The sequence below is a fragment of the Hemiscyllium ocellatum genome, chromosome 46 (assembly GCF_020745735.1).
Source record: "Hemiscyllium ocellatum isolate sHemOce1 chromosome 46, sHemOce1.pat.X.cur, whole genome shotgun sequence".
Lineage (NCBI taxonomy): Eukaryota > Metazoa > Chordata > Chondrichthyes > Orectolobiformes > Hemiscylliidae > Hemiscyllium > Hemiscyllium ocellatum.
The window spans coordinates 18,415,550-18,440,349 of NC_083446.1; positions in this window are offsets into that span (position 1 = coordinate 18,415,550).

Genomic DNA, 24,800 nt, shown 5'->3' on the forward strand with positions numbered 1-24,800 from the left:
ATGGACAATATAAGTGCATGGCTGCACTAGTTTTTTGCCATTTCAGATAAATGCTGGCAGACTGTTGCAGACACCGTTACCCCCCACCCCCCAGAACCCAGTATAAAGCAGTAAACATTATCGCCAACTGTGAAAGGACAGCCCTGTATTGGTCTGAACACTGAGCAGATTGACCTCTATGACAATTTAATCGGTGGCCAGAGCAAGTTAAGCAAGTCCAAATAAAATGCATTATAGCACAGAAGGAGGCACATCAAATCCAAGCTGGCACTCTGTAGCAGAATCCTTTAGTCTCAATCCCCATACATCCACCAAACTCTGCAATTTATTTATTTTTTTATAAAGCATTCATCTTCTCTGCTTGCACCACCATAATAGGCGGCATGTTCTGCATATTTCCAGCCATTACAGTCAGCAGAAACACTTGCGCATCTTCTGCTTTCTCTAAACCTTACATTTGGTCTTAATTCTTGTGCCATCACCTATCGAATACAGATAATTTTTGTGTGTTATATACAGGTCTGTTATAATCTTATACAGCTCTATCAAAAATATTTTCAACTTGTTTACTTCAAAGAAAATACAAATTTCTTCAAATCAATTCAGTGACTGCATTTTCTTCATCAGTGAACCACTCCAGTAAGTCTGTACTTCACACTCGGAAGATCACTCATATCCTTCATTGTTGATGTCAATTTTGTTCCACAAATCCAGACGATGCAAGTTTTCTGCACAATAGCAGTAGCTTTATTATTGGACAGCAGACGAGAGTTTCAAAGCAGCTCTAAAGTAACCGAGTGTCTACTTGCAGAGACTCTTCTTCACGAATCTCTGCCTTAACCACAGAGACAATATGTTTAATAGGAATTGGACGAAGGCATATTAGCCACATGGGCAATTGTCATTACATAGTTTAAAGTAGATAATTATGACCTTACAATGCTGAATGAATGGCAATGTCTTGTGATAATGTGTGAATGGGAGCGGGAGGCAGTTTAACAGGGTTGTGCCCAGGGCTTTTAGTCTTGTCTGGAAAGGGCACATTTCTCTGGGGTTACCCACATGTGTGGTTTCAATAGGTTCTATTTCTTAGCTCCAGTTAGCCTTTCCCCTACTGAGGTGTTCTCTTTGTATTGTAAGAGTACAGGCCTTCAGGTCATACTGCATTTTGGCAGGGGAATGATTAGATTACTTATAGTGAGGAAACTGGTTCTTCGGCCCAACAAGTCCACACCAACCCTCCGAAAAGCAACCCACCCAGACCCATTCCCCTACATTTACTCCTTCACCTAACACTACGGGCAATTTATCACGGCCAATTCACCTACGCTGCACATTTTTGGACTGTGGGAGGAAACCGGAGCACACCCATGCAGACACAGGAAGAATGTGCAAACTCCACACACACCTCCGCCTGAGGTGGAAATTGAACCTGGGTCTCTGGTGCTGTGAGGCCGCAGTGCTAACCATTGTGCTACCGTGCCGCCCATAAACCTTGAGTCCCCGATGTGTCGTGAAAGAGAAGCAAAGCATGGAAAAGGCCCTTCTGTGGTATTTTAACTCCCTCATCCTGATCAGGGATCTGTTGACCAGAATTGGATGCATTTGGATGAGCAAAGGGATCTTGGTGTCCATGTACACAGATCTCTGAAAGTTGCCACCCAGGTAAATAGTGCTGTGAGGAAGGCATATGGTGTACTGGGCTTTATTGGCAGAGGAATTGAGTTCCGGAGTCCTGAGGTCATGTTGCAGTTGTATAAGACTCTGGTGAGGCCTCATCTGGAGTATTGTGTGCAGTTTTGGTCGCCATACTATAGGAAGGATGTGGAAGCTTTAGAACGAGTGCAGAGGAGGTTTACCAGGATGTTGCCTGGAATGGTAGGAAAATCTTATGAGGAAAGGCTGAGGCACTTGGGGCTGTTCTCATTGGAGAAGAGAAGGTTTAGGGGAGATCTGATAGAAGTGTATAAGATGATTAGGGGTTTAGATAGGGTAGATACTAAGAACCTTTTACCGCTAATGGAGTCAGGTGTTACTAGGGGACATAGCTTTAAATTAAGGGGTGGTAGGTATAGGACAGATGTTAGGGGTAGATTCTTCACACAGCGGGTTGTGAGTTCATGGAATGCCCTGCCCGTATCAGTGGTGAACTCTCCTCCTTTATGGTCATTTAAGCGGGCATTGGATATGCATTTGGAAGTTATTGGGCTAGTATAGGTTAGGTAGGATTCGGTCGGCGCAACATCGAGGGCCGAAGGGCCTGTACTGCGCTGTATCCTTCTATGTTCTATGATTGAATGTGACCAAATTAGAGCTTTGTCAAGGATCAGCATCTTTTCTGTGAGTTTGTTATCATTCCCCCTATTAATGAAGAGCAGCATCCCATATGTTTTCCTCAAAACACTTAATGTTCTCTCTCCTTTAATGATTTGTACACATTGACCCCATTCCCGCTGTCCTGCTCTTTGTGTCTGTGCCATTCTAACATATATTGCCTTTCCATATTGCTTCTCTCAAAATGCATCAACTTACTGTGTGTTATAAAGAAGAGACATATTCCACTCAAAATATTATCTCTCACTCCACGCATTCTACCCCCTGGATAACATGACAGACAGCATTGAAATAATCGACCCACCATGTCTGTGCGGATCATGATGCCATTCCAAACTAATTCCATCTTCCTGTACATGATCCATATTCCTGCCAACACTTGCCTGCTTATGAGTCTACCCAAATGCCTCAAAAACGTTGTGATTGTTTATGCTTTTACCATCTCTCCGGAAAATACATTTTAGTCACTGACCACCTTCTGCATACAATCCAAGTCTTCCCAACCTCTCCCAATTCAGACAACATCATGGTAAACCTGTTTCCACTCTCTCCAAAGCCTCCACATCCTCCTTATGTGGTGATAAAAACAGCACACAATACCCCAAATGTGGTCTAATTCCTGTTTTATATTCACTCCCCTGACAGAAGAAGGCAAACCTGCCATCCACCTACTTCACCACTTTCAGGGAGCTGTGAATTTGCACCTGAGGATCCCTCTGTATATCAATGCTGCGAAGGGCCCTTCCGTTTAGTGAATACATTCCTCTTGCAATGTGACTCCCAAAATGCATCACCATACATTTGTCCAAATCAAATCTATCTGTAATTTCTCTGCATAACCTTCTAACTGATCTTTCTTGCTGTGTCGTTTGACAACATTCTTCACAATTCACAACTTCATCAATTGTACCATCTACAAACTTGCTAATGAAATATTTGCATTTACATGCAATCCTTGTGGATCAGCACTGGCCACAGACCTCCAGCTAGCGACATGCCTCTGCACAACTGTTGCTGGGAGAAATATCACAGAGGAGCCTGTGTTTAGCAGCATGCCTGACCTTTATTCAGTGCTCCTTACTTAAGCATGATGGGAAAATTCCATCTCAGGAAATCTGTGGCTTCCCCAGCCAAGTATAGCCGGATTTCCTTCATGTATTCCGGTAACATTATCCCCCTACCCGATCTCCTGGGCTTGGAATGTCAGCTCGGATGTTTCCGTGCTCCCTTTCCCAGTTTCTGATTCTCTGTCCCTCTGCAATTTCCCCTGTCAGCTCATGCAGTGGCTTTGCCAGCTCTTTCAAGAATTATTTCACCCCATCCTTGCCATTGCACATCTCGGGCACTCCCAATACCATACCCTGTGGCATCTGCATAGTCCGTCCGGTCACTAATTCAAAGAGGGCTGTCCTGTTCCCTTTGCTGGGGTTGATGTCAGTTTCATTAGGATGGTGGGGAATACTCGAACCCATCCCTGCCTGTCTCTGTCAGGGGCTTAGTCAAACTAGCTTTCAGTGTTTGCTTCATTCCTTCTGCTGTACCTGAGCTCTTGGAGTGGTATGGGAGATGGGATTTCTGTTCAGTACCAAACAGGCCACAACATTGTTTAACTACGTTCCCTGTAACATCTGTCCTTTGTTCAGAATCTGCAGGGGAATGCTTCCACTCACTCCGTAAACCTGTTTATTAAGACCCTGCAGGATTTCCTTCCCTAGGATTGGGATGGTGGTGTATGTAAAATCTGTAATCGTTCGCATGGGCCCCTGGGTCCCTGCTGCACCCTCCATTTTGTCCTCATTGCTTTCCCTGGCTCACACTGTGTACAGACTATACCCCTTCAGCAAAACGTTGCTGTATCTCTTCCTGTTCTAGGCCACCCCGGTAATGGATCATCTGATATTGCATTGTATCCTGCCGCATATGGGCCAGTCCATGATATAATTTTAATAATGTTTGTCTTATACAGTGTGGTGGCACTGCTGGATCATCCAGACTCCGTCTTGTCCTATTACTGCCCCATCCTTTTCCCATTCCTGTTTTTCCTGTTGTGGGACTGTTTCTGGGAATATCTTTAAACCTTGCTCTCTCACTTTTGTAGCTACGACCACTATCATCTCCTCAAATGTCTGCACTGTTTCCGTCAGTATTTCACGTGTAAGATTATTAAAGGATTTGACATTCTGGAGGCAGGAAGCATGTTTCCGCTGATGGGTGAGTCCCGAACCAGAGGACACAGTTTAAAAATAAGGGGCAGTCCACTTAGAACAGAGTTGAGGAGAAACTTCTTCTTCCAGAGAGTAGTGGGTGTGTGGAATGCGCTGTCCCAGAAGGATGTGGAGGCCAAGTCTCTGGATATGTCCAATTAAGAATTGGATAAAGCTATTAAGGATAGTGGGATCAAGTGTTATGGGGATAAGACAGGAACAGGATACCGATTGAGGATGATCAGCCATGATCATAATGAATGGTGGTGCTGCCTCGAAGGGAAGAATGGCCTACATCTGCAACTATTGTCTATTGTCTATTCACCTGTATTAACCACATGCTCACTGCCCTGTTGGTATGGGATTTCTACTTTCCTGTGAGCCCTAATCTTCATTATTGCTGCTTCACGAGAAAGTTCACTGCTTCCAAAACTCTCTTACCTGTCCTTCATGCTCTATGTGCCCCCAGACAGGGTGATGTACTCTACCGAGCCCAGGCCATCACATGGTCATGAACTATACCAAAGGCAAGCTGTCTGTCGTTGTACATGTTAACGCCCTGACTCCTGCATAAGGTCATTTATTCTGTTAGGGCTTGTGATGGTGCTGCCATTTCTGGATAATTCTCCACAAAATTCCCACAGTAATTAAAGAATTCTAAAGTTTGCATTACCCCCTTCACGGTGTGTGGTTGGATAGTTTTAAAATCATGGTATTTTATTCCAATGTGACTGTCCGCTCTCCCTTCCTGATTTGATCTCCCTGATGTGATGTTTCAGGTACGTCACTCCCTACCTTCCCACTCTCTGTGGGTTAATTTTAAGTCTAGCCTGCCTGACCTGACCCAATACTTTGTGTATTATCTGGATATGTTCTTTCTTACCAACTGAGGTAATGAAGTGTTGGTAAGATTAAATCGACGAACTCCATCAGCCATTTATCGGTGGAATATCCTGGAATATTACGGGATCACTGAGGTAACTGGATCCAGGTCTATTGTTTTACTCAGACAGTGTATACCAGCTTATTCTGCCGTTCCAGGTCCACAGGTATGGACCAGAACCCAATCACAATATCAAGGGCTGAGACTGTATCCTATTGCAATTTGAATCCATTAAATATAGCGGCGGTGTTCGCTACTGTAGGATACTCTTTAGTGGCAGATTTACTGAGGGATGGTATACTCAATGGTGAGGTGGGAGGAGCTGTCCGTCTTCTGTAATTTAGTCTGGGATACTGTAAGTCTGACTATTCCCTGCTTCTGTCAATCTGTCACTGTCACATTTACTGCCTCCTCATCCCCAGCTTTAATGGGATCCGGTTTGTATGGGGAGTGAGAGGGCCCTCGATCTTTAGAGGATCTACAGATAATAACTCACATTCCTGTTTGACTTGCTCACACTGCTGTTTGGGTCCTAGCTATAACTCCCCAGATTCCCTGACTGTTCCAGTCTCGCTGCAAGGTAACTACCCTGGAGATGCCACCTCCCTTTTGCTTCCTGTCCCGGGTCTGTCCAGGTTATTCCCATAGTTGAGTTTGTGTCTCTACATCAATAGTTGCTCCGAACTGTTCTAAAATAGCAACTCCCAGAATGGTCCCTTTCTCAGTTTCACACTCCCATATCTGAATATATTTTGCCATATCCATGATCTGCATTGGAACAGGTTTATTTCATCCACCTTCCTTGATTCCCTCTCCAACTGCTCTCATTTTATTAATTGAGGGGTGAGGGGTAAATCTGTATCAGTAACTGATATAGATGCTCCTGTATTAATATTATGTTCTGCTGGTTCCCAAGCACAGTATCAATGAATATTATGTGCCTACGTGAACACAGGCACACACACAAATGTGAACATCTATCTCCCTCTCTCTGCCTACGTTCCTTGGCGATGTGCCCTTTCCTGCTTCACTTGTAATATTGGGGGTCTGGTTCCCCTCCCTGTCCTGCAGCTATTCCCCTACGTTTCTGAGTTTGCCTTAGCTCTCACGGCCCAATTCAGAGAATTATCTCCCCCTGGAAGTCCCATGTTTATAATTACAGTTAAATAGGGACCCATGTCATCTTTAAAATCCATCAAACCTATTTCATTAGCACAGATTGGGGTTTGTTAATCCCACGTGGTCCTTACGCATACCAGGCTTCCTCTCTGTATGATCCTCGATATTACCCTTGTGTCCCTGAGTCACCAAGGTTATTTTAGCCCATTCAGCCCGTCCCCTCCCCAGTGTGTCCCTGTAGTATGTGTGAATGCCTGGAGGCACTAATCGGCACTGGGGGGAACCGGATCACACTCCATCCTCTCATTCTAGGGACAGGTTCTGCTGTACACGTCAGGGGCATCTTGGCCTGAAAGATCTTGGCCTGACACCATCTTCGGTGAGACTGTGCACCTCAACTAATTCATCCATATTCTCCCAATAAGGCCCATTATTACCATTTCTCTATCAGGCTGGGTGTTCATTCACCAACATCTGTCGTTCAGCCAGGTAAACAATTCATGTTTGGTTTCTGTCAGATCCCTTTGTTGTTCCCTACTGTCTGTCCAAGTTGGGCTTTGATGCCCAGTGGTGCCATAGGCACGGCCTTCTTGGTCTTACAGTGCAGTGGATGATGCCTCTGCCCATACATGAGTGCTTTGTCATCTAACCTGTTCCCATGTCACCATCCTCACGGCCTACTGAGGAGAGAGGGGCACTAGGTACTTACCCCACTGTAACTACCACCTGGCCCTTTGGCTTTAAGGCTCACGTCTGAGAACCACCATCTGCACTTGTTCCTGTTTCCCATAATAATGTAGCACATTCCGTCATTCCTGGAATAAAACAGAACAAAATGTGAATTTGGTTTGACTTGAAACATTAATAATTTCACATTCACTTTACATATCTATAAAGGTGAGATTGTACTGTGATTATTTAAGTGAATTTAACATGATCATACAGTGAAAATAACGGATAATCAACGACAATGAATGAGCCCAATAATATGTGATTATTTGTAACAGTTCTTGCATTGAAAATTCAATTTTATTTAATGTTTGTCACTCATTACACCATGCATTGTTATTAGGGAATATAGTAATGGAAGGATATCGGAGGAAATAAAAAGACTTTAATTTTAGCTTCACTGCAATAATGAACCAAAACAATATTTGGATATATGGTTAAATTACATAACAAAGTTTCCAGTGTCATTATTGACACGAACACTACTTTAGTTTGCAAATTGTTTTGCACTAAGAATAATTGAAACGAATTGTGATTATGAATTGACCATTTGAAATAAATTTTAAAGAGAACAATCAGATATATTTTTGGAGGAAATTAGGAAAGTAAATAAATATGTACACATTGGTATTAATAGTTTTAAAATGTTTGGAAGTCGACTGGGATTATTTGATTGAGAGAGCCTGCATCATTATAATGACCAATTCGCCTTTTTCATTGCATTTTTGGTTTCACTAGAATCTGTTGTGGTCTAAGCTCTTGTTGTGTGCAATAGACTGACACGAATAGCTTCATTAACCTACGAGTCGCTGATCAGGTTTCCTTTGTCTGTAAGTCAGTCTGAAAGTGCATGATACACCTGCTTTTCTGAAGGGAAATGTATTCTTTTCAACGGAAATAAGTGGCAGTTCACTCTGAGAATGATTTCTACCATACACCAAAAGCAGGGAAGTGTTTTTCTAAAGACCCAACCTCTATCTATAAATCTGATGATATATGTGTTTGTCAGTTTGTGGAGGATTCAGCCCCGTTGTTCTGAGCTGTTTTTATTCAAGCAGTTGGTTCATTATGTCTTTGCGAAGAATGTTGTTTACTTTCCCCTTTTACTGTGATTGTGCAAGTTAGAATATTCTGAGAGTTAATAATGTCCAATAACTGAACATTGAATGATTTTGACTCTAACAGAGCAGTGGCTTTGTTTTCAGCTAGTTACTTTCCATTTCCTGGTTATGTTGAATGTTACAGAAACAGGCTCTGAGCAATATTTCCATTAACTTGTGTTGAAGTCACTGACAGCCAATTGGTCAGTCAGTTTCAGGCTGATGGATCAGTTTCTCTGTTCTATTAGATGGTGGTCACTTGCTCAGTTTCCGATGGCTCAACGTAGCGTCAGTCCACCAGCTGCTGAAACCCTGCATTCAGCATTTGTTCCCTCTCACCGTAACTACTCCAATACAGTCCTAGCTTGTCTCCCACATTCTGCCTCCATTTTCTCATGATCACCTCAGATCCTATTGCCTGTGTCCTTGCAGCAAATTGTGTAAGACACCTACTTATATTATGTTCAGAAAGATCATTTCAAAATTTGGTTCACTGCTTTTAAATCTACCCGGGCCTTCACCCTGTCCTCCCTGCGTCGTTCCACACCTCCCTGAGACATCTGCACTTATCCAGCTGTGTGAGAGTTTCTTGTTTTATTCTCCTCCCTGTTGGTGGTTTTAGTTTCAGCTGCCTTGAACCGAAGCTTGGTAATTCTTTTCACCCATTCCCTTTAATTCTCCTCCATTCTATCAGCTCTCCTTAATTTATACCTAGTTTCCATCCTTAAAGCTGTCCCTTTGTAGCTCGGTAACAGTCCCGTGGTATCATTGCCGAATTATTAATCCAGAGACCCAGGTAATATCCTGGGATCCTGATTCGAATCCCATCACAGCAGATGCGGAATTTGAATTCAATACAAATCGAGAATTATAAGCCTATTGATGAAATTATTCTAAATTGTATGGAAAAAAAAGCATCAGAGTCTCGGATGCCCTTTAGGGAAGGAAATTGACATTCTTACCTGATCTGGCCTACATGTGACTCCAGACCCACAGCAATGTGGTTGACTCTTATCTGCCCTCTGGGTAATAAATGCTGCCCACAGCCAGTGGCAACTACATTCCAGTGGATGAATTTTAAAGAAACATCTCATTCCTTGGATCATGTGGGAAAGAAGCAGAAATTGACCATTCGGCCCGTCGAGCCTGCTCCATCATTCAATAAGACCAGGCCTGATCTGTTCGTGATTTGTGTTCCATCTACCCCCAACGTCCCTTAATAAAAATCTGTCAACCTGTGTCTTAAAAATATTCAGTGAGCCCACCTTCTGGGGCAGAGAGTTCCAAAGTTGCACAGCCCTCTGAAAGGAACCAAATCTCATCATCTCTGTTCTGAAAGGGTAAACACAACTTTAAATCAGTTCCCTCTCGTTCAGGAATGACCCACAAGAGGAACCATCCTTTCCACACTCTCCTTATCAAACCATTCAGGATCTTAGACACTTCAGTCATGTGACCCCTCACTGTCCCAAAATTGAATTAAAGCAAATCCATCCTGTACAACCGATCCACATTTTATTTCTGTCACGCCGGGTGTGAGTGGAATTGAAATGTTGTAATTCAACTCCTGGCTCCTGAAATCCTGTCCAACAGCTACCAGACATAAGTCAGGAGTGTGATGGAATACTCCCCACTTGCCTGGATGAGTGCAGCCCTAACAACACTCAAGAGCTTGATACCATCTGGAATAAAGCAGCCCGCTTGATTGGCACTGCATCCACAAGCATCCATCCCTACAGTGATGCAGTGAATATGTTTCTTCACTATGTGGGGTCTAAGAGTCAACATGAGCCAGAATAGCTTTTCTGTTTCACTGTAGTACATTTATCTTAAATCACTGTCGTATTTCCATCCATCGCTACCTCATCTAACGAAAAGGACAGAGAGAGATCAAGAAAAGTTGTCAGAAAATTTGTTGTTGCCTAAAAGGTACTTTGGTTGTTTGTAATTGCAGTTGCTTAAAAAATGTGTTGCTGGAAAAGCGCAGCAGGTTAGACAGAATCAAAGGAGCAGAAGAATCGACAATCCTGAAGAAGGGCTTATGCCTGAAACGTCGATTCTCCTACTAAACTCTGATCCCCAGCATCTGCAGTCCTCACGATCTCCTTGTAATTGTACTAACCAGTTAATTAAAACATACTGACAAAATATTTTAAGAGGAGCTGCTATTGGTGGTGGAAATGCTGCTGGTTGGTATAAGAGAGGGATGGGGTGAATACTGTACTTGGTTTTGATGAGAAAGTTGAGCAATGTAAGATACTTTCATCTTTGTCAATAAGAAGAATCAGAGATTGCAGCTTGGACAGTGTGGAGCTGTTTTGACCTTGCAGACATTCTTTTTAATATTTATTTGATGTGATGTGAGTGTCCATGGCTAGGCCCAACATTTATTGCCCACTAGTAGGTGCCCTTGAGAAATTGGTAGTCTTGAACTGCTGCTGTGGGTCTACCTGCTGTGGTTTGACCCACGATACCATTGGGATGAGATTTCAGGATTTTGACCCAGCGACAGTGAAAGAACGGGGATATATTTCCAAGTCAGAATGTTTAGTATCTGGGAGGGGAACTTGAAGTTAGTTGTCTTTCCAGAAAGCTGCTGTCCTAGTCCTTCTGGATGGAAGTGGCCATGGGTTTGAAAGGTGCTGGTTGGTGAATTCCTGCAGTTCATCTTGCATATAGTACACACTGCTGCTACTGAGAATCAGTGGTGGTGGGGGGGGGGGGGGGCGACGGGGGGTGGATGCTTGTGGATGCAGCGCCAATGAGCCTGGCTGTTTTATTCTGGATGGTATCAAGTTTCGTGAATGTTGTTAGGGCTGCACTCGTCCAGGCAAGTGGGGAGTATTCCGTCACACTCCTGACTTGTGTCTGCTAGCTGTTGGTCAGAATTTCAGGAGCCAGGAGTTGGATTACTCTTGTAGCCACTGTGTTTATGTGGTGAGATCAATTCAGTTCTGATCAATGATAATCTAGGATAATGTCGATAGTGGGTATTCAGTCATGGTAACACCATCGAATGTCAAGGGATGGTGGTTCGGTCATTTCTTATACGTGATGGTCATAGCCTGCATTTGTGTGGCACGCATGTTACCTGCCCCTTGAAAGCCCAAACCTGGATAGTGTCCAGACCTCGTTGTACTTGGACTTGGACTGCTTCAGTATCTGAGGAGTTAATTATTTATTAACGTTAAAGAATCATGAAATTATGCAAATTCATTTTTCTATCAAATGTAACTTATGGTCACATTCACTTTCATTATCTTTTTTATTTTCTTCCTAATTCAGACACAAATGTTTGGACATCAATCAGGAAAAAATGACATAAATTAAAAACACATATTTCTACAAGTAAACTAATTAAATGAAATGCATTACTTCTGTACTGTCTGCATTTTGAGAAAAAAAATAATTTATTTTCAATAACTACTGAATGGTTCATTTATTGTCCTCAATCTATCAATCTAGGTACTGTAATTCAGTCTTCAAGTTTAGCAATCGTAATGAACGTCTAATCAACATCAGAACAAAGTGCTTTTAAGATATTGAGTCAATTTATTTGTTTAGAATACAACATTTATTAGGAATTCATTATTCTTATAATAATTGCGGAATAATTTGTTGTATTTTTAACGTGTAAAATCAGATCCATATATTGATTTAATACATATTTTAATTTAAACCATTGCAACAATGCTATTGTTTTCAGGTCAACTATCCTATAGTGGAAACAATGATTTTTCATTCAACATGATTTGCAAACTGCCTTTTGCTCATTTGAATAATCACAGTAATCTCAGCCTTATGAATTCAGGGAACTGTAATTACTTTTCACTACAATAATTCCTGTTCATGTCTACACATTGCACAGCCATGCAGCAAAATTAAATTTCTCCTTCTTCTAAGTGCACTGATAGATTTTCGAAAACCTAAGTGTTGCTAATATCCAATTATTGTTCAGTTCAGTAGGGGGTATAGATGTGTAATAATGGATCAGTGCATGAAATAATATGAAGATATTGCAATGTACAAACTCACAATCATTGTGAATATCAATTTTTATTTTAACCATGGAAACAGTTGAATTGATTTAATTATAGTTCACTTCAATGCTCACATTCGTTGTATTTCTAATCACAATAAAAGCGAACAATTTCACGTGACAAATTTATTTAAAATTCATATCTCTTTTTTTATGAACCCAAAATAGAATTAACACCCGTTTGTTCTTTCCTTTACCCATCACAGTCAAGCTTGAATCGTAGAATGCGAAATCGATAAAGCATGAAAACAGGCCAGTCAGCCCAACTTGGCATTCCGGCCAGGGTTCAGAAACTAAACGAGTCCCATTTCCCTGTATTTGTCCCATATCCCTCTGGACGTTTTCTATCTAATAAACTGTCCAAAAGTCTTTTAGATGTTGTAATTGTACCAGCCACTGCCCTTCCTCTCAGAGCTCATCCCAATGTGTGTAACACACTGTGTGAAAAAGTTGCCCCTCAGATCCCTTTTAATTCTTTCTCCATTACATTAAATATTATTTACACTGTAGAATCTTTAAGACTGCAAAGTTATTAAAAGTTGGGATGTATCTTGAAGCTGCGTAATAACATTCATACTTTAATCAGTGATCAAAGTTTGTGCGAAGATTTGTAGCTCGGATGCTTGTTGCAGTAGTTCTGTTCGCCGAGCTGGAAGTTTTTGTTGCAAACGTTTCGTCCCCTGGCTAGGAGACATCATCAGTGCTCTGGAGCCTCCTGCGAAGCGCTTTTTCGATGTTTCTTCCGGCATTTATAGTTGTCTGTCCTTGCCGCTTCCGGGTGTCAGTTTCAGCTGTCCGCTGTAGTGATTGGTATATTGGGTCCAGGTCGATGTGTTTGTTGATGGAGTTTGTGGATGTATGCCATGCCTCTAGGAATTCCCTGGTTGTTCTCTGTCTGGCTTGCCCTATGATAGTAGTGTTTTCCCAGTCGAATTCATGTTGCTTGTTGTCTGAGTGTGTGGCTACTAGGGATAGCTGGTCGTGTCGTTTCGTGGCTAGTTGGTGTTCATGTATGCGGATTGTTAGCTGTCTTCCTGTTTGTCCTGTTTTGTGCAGTCCTTGCATGGTATTTTATAAACTACATTAGTTTTGCTCATGTTGGGTATTGGTTCCTTTGTTCTAGTAAGTTGTTGTCTGAGCATGGCTGTTGGTTTGTGTGCCGTTATGAGTCCTAGGAGTCGCAGTAGTCTGGCTGTCAGTTCTGAAACGCTCCTGATGTATGGTAGTGTGGCTAGTCCTTTTGGTTGTGGCATGTCCTCGTTCCGTGGTCTATCTCTTAGGCATCTGTTGATAAATTTGCGCGGGTATCCGTTTTTGGCTAATACCTTGTATAGGGGTTCCTCTTCCTCTTTTCGCAGTTCTGGTGTACTGCAGTGTGTTGTAGCTCATTTGAATAGTGTCCTGATGCAGCTTCGTTTGTGTGTGTTGGGGTGGTTACTTTCATAGTTTAGGACTTGGTCTGTGTGTGTTGTTTTCCTGTGTACCCTTGTGGTGAATTCTCCGTTCAGTGTTCTCTGTACTATCACGTCTAGGAATGGGAGTTGGCGATCCTTTTCTACTTCTCTCGTGAATCGGATTCCTGTGAGTGTGGCGTTGATGATCCGGTGTGTTTTTTCTATTTCCGTGTTTTTGATGATTCCGAAAGTGTCATCGAAATATCTGACCCAGAGTTTGGGTTGAATTTGTGGTAGGGCTGTTTGTTCTAACCTTTGCATAACTGCCTCTGCTATGAGTCCCGAGATTGGTGATCCCATGGGTGTTCCGTTGATTTGTTCGTATATCTGATTGTTGAATGTAAAGTGTGTAGTGAGGCACAAGTCCAGTAGTTTAAGTATGCCGTCTTTGTTGATAGGTTCCGCCTCCTGTTTTCAGTTATGTATGTCCAGTAGGTTGGCTATTGTTTCTCTGGCTAGGGTTTTGTCAATCGAAGTGAACAGTGCCGTCACGTCGAATGAAATCATGGTTTCTTCTTTGTCTATGTGTGTATTCCTGATGGCGCCCAAGAATTCCTGTGTTAATTGTATGGAGTGTTTGGATCCGCTGACCAGGTGTTTCAGTTTCTGTTGTAGTTCTTTGGCCAGTTTGTATGCTGGTGTCCCTGGTAGTGATACTATGGGTCTGAGTGGGATGTCTGGTTTGTGTACTTTGAGTAGTCCATAGCATCTGGGGGTGTTGTTGCTTTCCGGTTTCATTCTTCGTCGGTCCGCTTTGGTTATCTGTCTGTTTTTTTGTAGATTCCTTAGTGTGTTATTTATTCTATTGGTGAGTTGTGGTGTGGGTTCCGAATCCTTCATTTGGTAGGTGTTGGTGTCTGCTAGTAGGTGTTGTGCTTTTTTGATGTAGTCTGATTTATCTAGGATGACAGTCATTCTGCCTTTATCTGCTTAATCAGTGACGTGATGCAAATAAATTCAAGATGTTGTGATCATTATAAGATACAAGTTGAGAAAATGTTGGTTGAAAAGCAATTCAATCGACACTTAGATATTCTCTAATCAACTCTGAGGTGTTTTGACACATCTCTGTTGAAGGTCGAATTAAACCGATGTCTCCTGGTCTAGTAGAACAGACATTACCACAGCCCTTCATAATATTCCCATGCAGGAAGGGCAGGACTATAATCACATACTTACTGTGTTTATTAACAGGGAAAACTGCTCAGATATTTATTGTTACAATTGGACTAGGATTGTATTAGACAGTTCCTGTGTGTAATGGACCGATAAAAAGAATTAGCAATTTCTAATCATGGTGGAACGAAGCAATAATGATGTTAAATAAACATAAATCTCATGATAATCAGTTATTCATCTGCATAAATTAAAATTAACCTGCTTTGTAATGCACATGATTTGGAAATAAAGCGAAAGACAACTTCCTGTATTTTAAAAAAAAAGTGATTTCTAAGAATTCAAGATTTATTGTAAAAGCATAGCACAAACATTCGTTAATTCTGGTTTATTTACAAAAGTAACACATGAAATTTAAATAATGTTTAACATGAAAAATACTTAGCTTTTATTGTAATAATCAGAAATATGGAAATGTTAGAATTGAACTGAAATACAATCAATACAAGAACGCAAAATACTGTGGAGCTGGAACTCAGAAACAAAATCAGCAATTGCTGGAAAACAACTCAGCAGGCTTGGCAGCATCTGTGGGGAGCATTCAGAGCAAATACTTTGCGTCCTTCTTCAGAATGCATTTTTGCTCACAACCAATTCAATCCAAATAAGCTTCCACACTTCAAATTATTTTTGCTAAGATTAAGAGATTGTTGAGTCCAATATTGTTTGCGTCAGTTGATGTAATGAGCCATAGTTCCACATCTACAGTTGGAGATACTGGATTTCAATAACGATTACTGGTTAGATATTAGCAATAATTAGTTTTAAAATGGCAGATAACAAATTTTAAGAATGACGAGAAAGCCATTATTGCAATGTAATTGTGCAAAATGTTGGAATAAAACTGAAATATTTATGTGAAAAATAGTTAGCCATCACTTACTTGATAAGATTGATTAATAATCCTTCCATTAATATGAAAATTCGAATGAAAGAGAATGGGATAGTTAGAATGAGTGTTGGGTGAGAAAATTTTGGTTGATAGGCAGGTGTGTTGACCTGAAAAGAATACTAATATTTCATTATGATACTGGCACGAAGAAATAATGGATTCAAATAAAATGTGAATCTCATGATGGTGTGATAATTGAACTGACAATTAAATAATAATTAATGTTAGAACTCAACACTTAAAATGATTCAATATTTTCAAAGCAGTTTGTACTGAATATTCATTAAGATCAATAAGCTGAGAATTAAAATATTGGGTTAATTTAAAAACAAAACTCACAAATTCAGAGACTATTCATCAGAATTGTCTTGTCAATTGAAAAAAGAAACCTCAATTATTCAAGAATTCTGCATTTCACTCATTTTCTGTCTTTTTTCCACGTGGACCTGTACTGGACCCCTTCTGGTTACGATACAAATATATAGAAGTGACATGAATTAAAATCTAATTGGGTGAGTTAATAAGTTTGCAGATGATACAAAGTTCAGTGCAGTTGTGGATAATGTAGAGGGTTGTCAAAGAATGCAGCAGGAAAAAGATAAACTGCAGCTATGGGCAGAGAAATTAAAGGTAAAGTTTAATCCATACAAGTGTGAGGTGTCCCACTTTGCGAGCTCAAATGTTAAGGAAAAGTAGATAGTTAACGGCAGGACCATGAACAGCTTTGATGTTCAAAGGGATCTTGACGTTCAAGACCATGACTCCCTGAAAGTGACCATGCAAGTAGATATGGTGGGAAGGAAGGCAAATGACATGTCTGCCTTTATTGGTCGGGGAACTGGTTACAGGAGTCAGGATAGCAGGTTGGAACTTTATAAGACTTTGGTTGAGGCATACTTGAATATTGTATTCACTTCTGTTCGCTACATTATAGGAAGGGTATGGAGGATTTGGAGAGGGTACAGAGAGCGTTTACCAGAATGCTGCCTGAATTTGGAGAGGCGAGAAAAACTCGGGTTGCTTTTTTGTGGAATGGCGGAGGCTGGGGAAAGAATTGATGGAAGTCTATACAATCTTGAGATACGTAGGTAGGGTTGTCAATCAGAAAGTTTTTATCCCAGAGTTGAAACGTCAAAACTATGAGTCATGCATTTCAGGTTAGGGTGGAAAGTTCAAGGGCCATGTGAGGGGCAATTGGTTTTTTACACAGGGAGTGGTAGGTGTCTGGAATAAATTTCCAGGGTTGGTGGTGGAGGCAGATACATCAGGGCTATTTAATGTTCATTTAGATAATTTGGACGGATATGGACCAAAGATAGGGAGAAGGGATGAGTTTCTTTTGCATCATGTTCAGCACAACGTTATGGGCAAAAGGAGAAATCTAATCTCTCACTCATATGACATTTAATCCAAGCCACTGGTGTCAGAAATGGGAAGAAAATAAGTAGAGAACGAACTTGACTATAATCTAAAGGTATAGTCAATGACATTTACAGAGGTAAAGTTTTTGATTTTTTAAAATTATAAGATCAATAACTTTGGAGATGTGTTGAAATGTTTGCAGTTACTGATGCACTGAGCCAAAATTACCCTTTTTAAACTGAAGATTGAACAAGAAACCTGTTAGAAAACTTAAAAATATTCAGCACGGTGAGATGCACATCATAATTTAATCCATTGATTCTTACTGTCAATATTACAATAAAAATAATCTTCCAGGTCTACACCAAAAAGCATCGATTTTCCATCCCATTCTCATTGGAAATGTTAGAATACTACTGATTTCAACAATCAAAGTAATCACAGCCTCATCGGTTAAGAGATATGTAATGGCATTTCACCAATAATTACTGTTTGTTTTGATACATTGCTCGTTCAAACAGCAATATGAAGTTTCTCATTAATATTCAGTCTACTGACAGCATATTAATAATTTAGTTATTGCTCATATCTAACCATTGATCAATCCAGTAATAGATAGAAAAGTGGAAATATGGCTCAGTATATCAACTGATGGAAAGATATTGCAGCGTACACTCTGCCAACTATTGTGAATATCGATGTATATTTTGATTTGATTATATTTTTCTTCAACACAAAGATTTATTGTATTTCTGAGAACAGTAACATTTAAATATTTTAGAGCTAAAAAATATTAATTGTGATTTCTTTTTGTAAACAAGAAAAGTATAATTTACAGGTGTTTTCTCTTTCCTTTATCAATCAGAATACATTTGGAAATGTTTCAAGTTCTACATTTCTGGAAGGAAGAGAAGATGTCTGCAGCTGAATAGTCACAGTGAATGAACTTTTCTTCCGATTCCGTCCTACTGCTTAACATTCTCATTATCTTTTTCTTTATAAGCAAAACTGTTTTAAACGTATTTGGCAGTTGTATTTTTTAATGAATTTACAATAAGCTCATGATATGTCGATTTATCTTTCTTCCAATTATCCTGATATTAATTTGTAAATAAGAGCATATGTGTTTAGTACCATTATTATTGTGAATTAAAATTTCATTCTCAGTCCATTACACAGAAACAGTCTAAATAATTCCCAGCCCAATTATTGGAATGAACACTGGTTAGTTTTCATTTGAGTAATCACAATTGATTATAATCCCACCCTTCCTTGTTGGGAAGGCAATGAAAGGCACTTGTGGAACTCTCGGAGTGTCTCTCCTAAGAGACCAGATCACCTGATGCAGAGCCACAGCCGTAAAAGATGGAGTTTCCAAAGAAACCTTTTGGGCTATAACCTGGTATCATGTGATTTTTAACTGTGTCCACCCTAGTCCAACGCCAAGATCTCCAAATTATTGTTGCACAAAAGAATTCTCATAATTTTTATAAGAAAGTATGACTTTAGGTAGGATCTTTAACACGATTATTAATCCCTTCCTATATTAGCAAAATATCATTGTAATTGAAAAGAAATGCTCACAGAACAAGGCACATACAGCCACACAAATGTCTTCCTGGTCATCTAATTACTGCAGAAGCCAAAACCTGAGTAGGTATCTTATTGTTTCTGAGAACAAGAACCACAATAAACATTTAGTGAGCAGTTCCATCCAATAAATGCATATGATTTCTTACATTTCAGTTCAGTAATTGCACACGAAATATTTCGCTAAAACCAACAACAATGCTTTATTACAAATGACTGAGGATGCTAACATCAGCATACATAGTAGATTTCCAATCCAGTTGAAGTATCGCAAAATAAAGTAATTTAATTTTCGCTTAGTACAACTGTAGGTGAAAACATTTTGAGCTCGCACATTAATAATCCTTATCTGCTTATTCAGAGAAAATAGTGAAAGGTGGCATTGTAAATTTATTTTGACTTTCACTCACGAAGATACTCATGTGAATCGCTTCTCATTTTCTTCCTAGTCCTGATACAAATGTCGAAATATTTACGATAATAAAACTTTAGGAATAATAAGAGTGTTCTCTGCAAGAACGACATGAAGATGTTCAAGGTCCTCGAATTACTGTTGAGTAAAGTACTCTTCATAAGGGTCTTATTGTCTCGAGCCGAGTGACTGTTGATTAATGAGTTTTGAAATCATGTGACTGCAGAAGGACTTTTCTTTTCAATTTTCAATTTGTTATGAGCAAAAAACCTGCTTTGATCGTGTTGATTTCCTTTTTTTACTCCGAAGTTATTTATCATTTCCAATAATCACAAAAATATGGAAGTTCCCTGTATCTGACGTTCACTGTCATGCGCACTTTCACTATCTACTTATTTATAAGACCATAAGACATAAGAAATAGGAGTGGAAGTAAGGCCATTCGGCTCATCGAGTCCACTCCGCGATTCAATCATGGTTGATGGGCATTTCAACTCCACTTACCTGCATTCTCCCTGTAGCCCTTAACTCCTCGACCCAATAAGAATCTATCGATCTCTGCCTTGAAGACATTTAGCGTCCCGGCCTCCGCTGCACTCTGTGGCAATGAATTCCACAGGCCCACTACTCTCTGGCTGAAGAAATGTCTCCGCATTTCTGTTCTGAATTTACCCCCTCTAATTTTAAGGCTGTGTCCACGGGACAATTTCTAACGGAAACAATTTCCTAGCGTCCACCCTTTCCAAGCCATGTATTATCTTGTAAGTCTCTATTAAGTCTCCCCTTAATCTTCTAAACTCCAATGAATGTAATCCCAGGATCCTCAGCCATTCCTCATATGTTAGACCAACCATTCCAGGGATCATCCGTGTGAAACTCCGCTGGACATGTTCCAGTGCCAGTATGTCCTTGCTGAGGTGTGGGGACCAAAACTGGACACAGTACTCCAAATGGGGCCTAACCAGAGCTTTATAAAGTCTCAGTAGCACAACGGTGCTTTTATATTCCAACCCTCTTGAGATAAGTGACAACATTGCATTCGCTTTCTTAATCACGGACTCAACCTGCATGTTTACCTTTAGAGAATCCTCGACTAGCACTCCCAGATCCCTTTGTACTTTGGGTTTAAGAATTTTCTCACCGTTTAGAAAGTAGTCTATGCTTTTATTTTTTTTTGCCAAAGTGCAAGACCTCGCATTTCCTCACGTTGAATTCCATCAGCCATTTCCTGGACCACTCTCCCAAACTGTCTAGATCCGTCTGTAGCCTCCCCACTTCCTCAGGACTACCTGCCTGTCCATCTAACTTAGTATCATCTGCAAACCTCGCTAGAATCCCCCCAGTCCCTTCATCCAGATCATTAATATATAATGCGAGCAGCTGTGGCCCCAACACTGAACCCTGCGGGACACTGCTCGTCACCGGCTGCCATGTTGAAAAAGAACCTTTTATTCCAACTCTCTGCCTTCTGTCAGACAGCCAATCCTCAATCTATCCCAGTAACTCACCTCGAACACCATGGGCCCTCACCTTGCTCAGCAGCCACCCGTGTGGCACCTTATCAAAGGCCTTTTGGAAGTCTAGATAGACCACATCCACTGGGTTTCCCTGGTCTAACCTACTTGTCACCTCTTCAAAGAATTCCAACAGGTTTGTCAGGCATGACCTCCCCTTAGTAAATCCATGTTGACTTGTTCTAATCAGGCACTGCTCTTCTAAGAATTTAGAAACCTCATCCTTAATGATGGATTCTAGAATTTTATCAACAACCGAGTTTAGGCTATAATTTTCCATCTTTTGTCTTGAACCTTTCTTGAACAAGGGGGTTACTACAGCGATCTTCCAATCATCCGTGACTTTCCCTGACTCCAGTGACTCTTGAAAGATCTCAACCAATGCCTCCGCTAATTTCCCAGCCAACTCTCGCAGAAGTCTAGGATGTATCCCATCGGGGCCAGGAGATTTATCATTTTTAAGACTTTCTAGCTTTTCTAGCACTATCTCTTTTGTAATGGCAACCATACTCAACTCAGCCCCCTGACTCCGTTTAATTGTTGGAATATTACTCATGTCTTCCACTGTGAAAACTGATGCAAAGTACTTGTTAAGTTCTCCTGCTATTTCCTTATCTCCCATCACTAGGCTTCCTGCATCAGTTTGAAGTGGCCCAATGTCTACTTTTGCCTGTCGTTTGTTTCGTATGTATTGAAAGAAACTTTTACTATCATTTCTAATATTACTGGCTATCCTACTTTCATATTTGATCCTCTCCTTTCTTATTACTCTCTTTGATATCCTCTGTTTGTTTTTGTAGCCTTCCCAATCTTATGATTTCCCATTGCTCTTGGCCACTTTATAGGATCTCTCTTTTTCTTTAATACATTTCCTGACTTCCTTTGTCAGCCATGGTTGTCTAATCCTTCCCCGGATAATCTTTCTTTTCTTGGGGATGAAACTCTGCAAAGTGTCCTCAATTATACCCACAAACTCCTGCTACTTTTGCTGTACTGTCTTCCCCGCTAGCCTCTGCTTCCAGTCTATTTTTGTCAGTTCCTCTTTCATGCCCTCATAATTACCTTTATTTAACTATAACACCATTACATCCGATTTTGCCTTCTCTTTTTCAAACTCCAGACTGAACTCTACCATATTATGATCGCTGCTTTCTAAGGGTTCCCTTACTTTAAGATCCTTTATAAAATCTGGTTCATTGCAAAGCACTAGGTCCAGAATAACCTGCTCCCTTGTGGGCTCCATGACAAGTTGTTCCAAAAAGCCATCCTGTAAGCATTCCATGAATTCCCTTTCTTTGGATGCACTGGCAACATTAATTATCCAGTCCACGTGCATATTGAAGTCTCCCATGATCACTGTGACCTTGCTTTTCTGACATGCCTTCTCTATTTCCCGGTACATGTTGCTTCCCTGGTCCTGACCACCGTTAGGAGGTCTGTACACAACTCCAATTATGTTTTTGTTTGCCTTTGTGGTTCCTCAATTCCACCCACACAGACTCCACATCATCTGATGCTATGTCATTCAGTGCCATAGATTTAATTTTGTTCTTAACTAGGAAGGCAACCCCACCCCCTCTGCCGACCTCCCTGTCTTTTCGATAAGTTGAAAATCCTTGGAGGTTAACTGCCAGTCCTGACCTCTCTGTAACCAAGTCTCTGTGATGCCTACCACATCATAATCATTCACTATGATCTGTGCCATTAGTTCACCTGCTTTGTTATGAATGCTACGAGCATTCAGGTAAAGTGCCTTAATGCTAACTTTCTTATCATTAGAGATATTGGAAGTCATATGATGTCCTAAATTATTCTTGTTTTTTTTCTGCATTCCCAGTCTGCCTCAATTTTAAATCCACCTGGACACATGCTATCCTGCTGCTGGCCTTTCCATTTAACGCCATACTCCCTGTCGCTTTCACTTTCCCTTCCCCCCAACTCAGTATTTACTTCCTACTTCTGACATGAATGTCGAATATTGGTCATGACGAAAACAACATAAATTAAAAGTACGTCTCAAGAAGCAAACCAATGGATGGAAACATGTTATTCCGGTAATCCTGCATCTTTGACCCAAAAACAATTCTGCTGAATAATAAATGAATTGCTCATTTTTGTGAATCCATGAAGCTCGCTATTATATTGTATTCCTCTGTTTACCGATCTTAATGAATATCAAATCATCATCACAGCAATGTGCTTTTAGAATATTAAATCAATGTATTTGATCAGATTATAATGTTATTTTTCCAGTCACTGCCATTACAATAATTGCATAATTATTGGAGTTAGTCTTCTAACAAACATAATGAGAATCGCATTTGAATTGCCTCAATTGTTTTTGAGTACGAACACTACAATATAAAAATCTATTTACTTTTCTGGTGAACGATCCAATAATGGAACCAATGACTTCCCATTCAAACCTCATTGTAAATATCTGATGATTGCTTATTTGAATGATCACGGTAATCTCAGCCTGAAGCCTTCAGAGAACTGTAATTACTTTTCATTAGAATAATTCTTGATCGTTTCTCCACATTGTTCAGTTAAATAATGAACTGATATTTCTCAGTATTCTTAAATCAACTGATAGAATTTTGACAATCCAATTGCTGCTGTTATCTAATCATTGTTCAATATAATTCAGGGTATACCTGTGGAATTATGGGTCCTGCATGAAATAAGGTAAAGATTTGCAATGCGTATTGTGAATGTCATTTTTTATTTTAACACTGGCAAAAGTTGAATTGAGTTAATTAAGTTTCACTTCAACATTAACATTTACTGTATTTATAAACGCAATACAAGTTCATCATTTTTCATGGAACAAAATCATTTAAAATTCTTGTGACGTTTTGAAGTACAACAAATGGAACTAACAACTCTATTGTTTCATGAAATAGTCACAATATATATTTGAACTTTGGGAAGTGAACATTTCTGGAAAGAAAGGAAGTTGTCTGCAGATGAATAGTCGCACTGAGTGACTAATCTATTTATTTTCCTATTCATTTATGTTGCAAAAGCATTTTAATTTTCTTTTTATTCTGTGAAAACTTGATTTGAACATATGGAACTATTTTATTGGTTTTTGTTCATCAGTGTGCAATGATCAAATGATTAGGCTATTTTCCTATCGTGGGTCATCATGAGATTCATATTTAATTAATGCCATTATTGCTTTGCTACATCATTATTGTAAATTAATTCATTTTGCCAGTTCATTACACATAGGAAATATGTAATCAATTTCCATACAAATTATTACAATAAACATCTGATTAGGTTTCATTTGAGTTGGCATAGTGACCTTGTGATTATGGTCCTACCCTTCTAGGGTGGGGACATTATGAAGGGTCTTTGTGGAGCTCTGACAGTGTCTCTACGACAAGATTAGGAGGAATGATTTCAATTCCCAACTTCAGCAGAGATGTGTTAGAGCAGCTCCAAATATTCATAAGAAAATACCTAAGCATAGATTGAACTGTTTTTCAAAAAACATGAAATATACTTCAAACTGTTGCGCATTTCAATCATCGCCATATCTACTACTTATTTTCTTCAGGTCACTAATAAAACGATGCATCTAATCCTGCTGGTTCGACATTCCTTGGAAAAGTAGCTGAGGATGTTGAAATCTTAAAGTTGGAAGAGTCTAAGAAATGATACTCACTGCTTTTTTTCCTGTGTGAAAGAACCTAGTTCCAACATTTCAAGCACATAAATCCTTTTTCTCCAGTATTATAAAGATGAAAAAATAAACAGTCGAAATTCCTCTTCAGCAAAATAACCAAATGCAACTTCATATTCTTCTTTGGTCAGCTGATCAACTACATTTGTAACTAAATATTGCAAGTCATCGAAATATTGTTATGTGCTTTGACCAAATTAAATGTCTTCTTATTATTAATTCATGAATTGCCAGGACTTTGTTTTTATTTTCCATCCACCAATTCATAATTCATAAGATTGATATGCTTTCAAAATAT